This window comes from Petaurus breviceps, unplaced genomic scaffold (genome assembly GCF_028583685.1).
Source record: "Petaurus breviceps papuanus isolate PSGF00001 unplaced genomic scaffold, PetGlider_PUasm1.0 90977, whole genome shotgun sequence".
In the NCBI taxonomy this organism is placed as follows: Eukaryota; Metazoa; Chordata; class Mammalia; order Diprotodontia; family Petauridae; genus Petaurus; species Petaurus breviceps.
The window spans coordinates 27,584,389-27,588,485 of NW_027187391.1; the positions used below are offsets into that span (position 1 = coordinate 27,584,389).

Genomic DNA, 4,097 nt, shown 5'->3' on the forward strand with positions numbered 1-4,097 from the left:
TTCCATGCCTAAACTTAGGCAATGCATTTTCACATGTTTGCAATTATGAGCTATTTAAAACATTCCCTAATTTTCTCTTCTACATTTACTATAAATCAAATTTCCAAGGGATAAATCTGATTTTGAAATCATTTTGGAAATATTCTCTTTCTTTTTTGGGGGTGGTGGTGGTATTTTACTGTTATTCAGTGTTTACAGTTTCAGAAAGGAAATCATTAAAAAAACACAACCAACTGCAAGAAAATGCAGAGCAAAGATACATTTTATTGAAGAGTTTTCAAGTGAAGCACAGTACAAAGAAAGAGAAGGGAAACAAGTATCCTTGAATGTAGTCAAATCTAGTAGATGAATATTTAGATTTAGCTAATAGGGTTAGGAGTAATTATTTACTTTACAAAATGTCTCCCATAGGATCCCTTTGCATAGATTGCTTCCCATAGTCCTTAATGTGTGAGTTGATTTACTTATCAACATACCTTGAGTTTTCAGTTGCAGCCAAAACACACAGTATTACATTCTTTACAAGTAAAAGTCTTCATTATCCTAAATTACAAGTCAGGATATCACCTGTGCTATGATTGGTCCTCTTTAAAAACAAAGGATGAACAACAACTACAAATTCCTGTACCTTTGTTCAAAAAGAAAAATTCAATTTCTGTTGTATACCAGACATTGCCTGGCAGGGTAAATGTCTCAACATTGAGACTGTCAAAATATGACACAAACATGTCCTATGGGAGAGGGATTGACTCTGAAGGTGCTGCCAATGATCAACTTTCATTGACTTGTGATGCAGATCAGTCAGCATACATTTATTAATTTCCTACTGTGGGCCAGGCACTGTAGTAAGTGCTAGCTAAATCCTTTTGTTGTCTTCTGTCTTCAAGATCTCAGGCAACATAGCCTGGCTGTACAGCATGACCCACGAAACCCATGGAGGAATGTGTCTCCTAGAAGAAATTCTCTCACAAACGTGAAAGGAACCTACAGGAACATTAAAATCCTTAAGCTCTTCTGCAAAGATAAAGATAGTGCAAAAACGTTACTTGAGATCCAAAAGGCTGAATTGTGGCAGGCTGCCACTGCTATAATTACTTCCCTCCTGCTTTATACCCACCAGCATCTTCTAGCATGTGACATTTATGAAACCAATCATATATTCTTAAGCAAGAACTCACCCCTTTCTATGTTCTCCTTGACCTTTGCTTACATCAACACATTTCCTGGATTTGTAAGTGACTAGGAAGAAAGAGAAAAGATGCCATGTTTGACTTAGCACTATATGTGCCAAGTCTTTGGACAACCTTCTCCTAATGTGGCCTGAAGACCATTGAACTGGGTCCTCACAACTGAGACCCCTCTTCTCTTTCCTCCTCTAGTGACTAACACCTAGTTGTATCCTCTCTCCAACCAAGAGGATATCTTTGGTCTTTGCTTTACTCTGAATCCCCCCTTTTTTCCTTTTGCCTCACATCCCCTTGGCTTGGGTATCTCATGTAAGACCATAAGTCTTCTCTTATGTGAGCTAAGGCATTCTCTAATAAAAATCTATTGCTTTAAATTTTATTGGTCTATTTGACTAATGTATGAAAGCTGCCTTTAAATCTTCAAACTGCTATTGTGGCCAAAGAAGTACGTTCTTTCTTCAAATGATATAGGGAGTAGTAGAGAAGAACAGAGGGGTTGCTTTGAATTCCCTAGGTATCAAAAAACCAGAATCTAATCTTCTAGCCAGAGAAAGATTTCCTGAGAGGTGATCTGTGGAGAATCCAATTGAAGAGTTCTGGCTTGAGTTTACTGTGTCCTTGAAAGCAAAGCACAAGTGAGCTTTGGACAGTGGGCATACTCACATTCTATACACATTGACTTATAGTAAGCTTGGGAGAGGAGCTGATGTGTTTGTCTTTTTAGAGTTACTGGATAAGTAGCTGCCTTCCTGCCATGACAGTTCAATTATACCTGACATTTTTTTGTTGTTTTTTGCTTTTTGGAGGGATGAGGGCAGGGCAGTTGGGGTTAACTGACTTGCCCAAGGTCACATGGCTAGTAAGTGTTTAGTGTCTGAGATCAGATTTGAACTCAGGTCCTCCTGACTCCAGGGCCAGTGCTCTATTCACTGTGATACCTAGCTGCCCCTATACCTGCCATTTTTATTTACCAACATCTCTCTGTTATGCCATGGTTCTTTACATTATGCTTTGGAGTATAGATGAAATGATTTTTTGGGGGTAGGCACTTTCTTTGAAGTTATAAAGTCACAAAATCCAGTGTGAAAAAGTGTTATCTGTTTCCAAGGCTAAATGGAAATGAGCCACTTTTTTTGGGAAATACCCAGGCTGGGGAGGGGAAAGGATTCAGGGAAAGGAATCAATTAAATACGTATTAAGTGCTAAGCACTTGAGATACAGGTCCAAAAATTATAACAATTCTTATTCTCAATGAACTGATATTTCATTGGGACTGGGGCAGGGGGACTAACAAGTTTATATTGAAATATATAAAGCATATAAATATGGTTGTAGTCATTGATCTACAGGTAGTGTCCTCTTAATACAGGTGTTCAATGTTGGGATAAAATGAGGCTCTTAGAAGGTGTTGAACATTTAATAGAAGAGATTTGCTTGACTTTAGCATTGCAAATATATACAAGGATACAGTGGTGTCTAGCTTTTCTAGAAGAGGTCCTTGTTTATCTGTATCTGGAAACAATCAATCTTCTAGCTATGGGTACTCATGTGGTCTCAGTAAGCCATCAAATCTGAGAGCCATGGAGTCTACATGGCTTTGGCTTTTTGCTGGCCCTTGGCCTGGAAGAAGCAAGGGCCAATCTAAGGTTATAGTGAGGAGGAAACTGCACTGGGGGAATAAGTCACTAGGGAAGCTGGGGTTGGAGAAAGTTGTATCAGGGTTTGGGTGTATGGAAAAAAGTTGTATCAGTGTAAGGGAAACTGCATCAGTTAACTGCTTTCCTACCACAAATATAAAGTTAATAAATACAAAGGGAAACAAATTAAAGTCAAGGTAGTTTGGGAAGGTGGGCACTAACTGTTGGGGGACTGGGAGAAGTTTCATATATAAAATGTTGCCTAAATTGCATCTGAGAGATAATATGACTTTAAAAGCTAAATGGAGGAGTTTATGTTTGATCCAAGAGACATTAAAAACCATTGGAATTGATTTAGTAGTTCAAGTAGTTCAAGTCTACACTTAAGGAAAATCACTTTGGGAGCAGTTATGTAGATTGGACTAGAGTGGGGAGGTGGTTTCGATAATCTAGTCAAGAGGTGATAAGGGCTTCATCTATGGAAGTAGTTATGTGAATGAAGAGAAACAGTCAAATGTGAAAAAAAAAAAGGTTATGGAGGAAGAAATGGTAAGATTTCTCAACTTTCTGCATGTGTGGGGTGAAGAAAACAAATAATGTTGAGATCATGGATTTCCCATGCTGGGAGAATAGTATGGTCTTCATAAGAAATAGGGAAGTTTGGAAGGAGGGATAGTTTAGGGGGGCAGATAATGAGCTTAGTTTTAGATATATTGAATTTAAGATCATCCAACTTGAAATGACTTGGAATCCTGTACATGGAAATGATAGTAAAATCCATGTGGATGAGGTAGAGGGGAGGGTGAGGATAGAGACAGAGACAAAGAAACAGAGAGAAACTGAGACACAGAGACAGAGAGATAGGTAGAGAGGCAGAGAAACAGAGAGAGAGAAAAATGAGAGAGGCAGAGAGAGAGAGAACAAACATGAGAAAAGAAGGCCTGGGACAGGGTGTTGGGGAACCAGGGTGAGGAAGAGTGATGTGGACAATGAACCAACAAGAGACCAAAGAGTAATCATTCAGGTATGAGAAGAATTTTGAGTCATTTTTTGGACATATTGAGTTTGGGATGCTTAGAGGACATGAATTTTAAAATATCCAGACAGTAATGTGGGAATGGAGCTCAGAGCGAAAATAGTATATACAGATCTTAGAGTGATCTACATAAAGATAATTGAATCCATGGAACTTTATGAGATGACAAAGAGAAAACATGAAGAGAAAGGAGGAGAGAGAGAGAGAGAGAGAGAGAGAGAGAGAGAGAGAGAGAGA

At 38.6% G+C, this 4,097-nt stretch overlaps 1 long non-coding RNA gene across 1 annotated transcript in view; it reads right to left on the minus strand.

Moving 5' to 3' along the window:
* Positions 1 to 292: 292 nt before the first annotated feature.
* The window catches only part of LOC138153175 (uncharacterized), a 9,833-nt gene continuing 6,028 nt past the window's right edge, over positions 293 to 4,097 (minus strand). Inside the window, exon 3 of the long non-coding RNA XR_011166308.1 lies at positions 293 to 1,014. This is a non-coding gene — a long non-coding RNA (uncharacterized lncRNA). The remainder of the gene's footprint in view (positions 1,015 to 4,097) is intronic.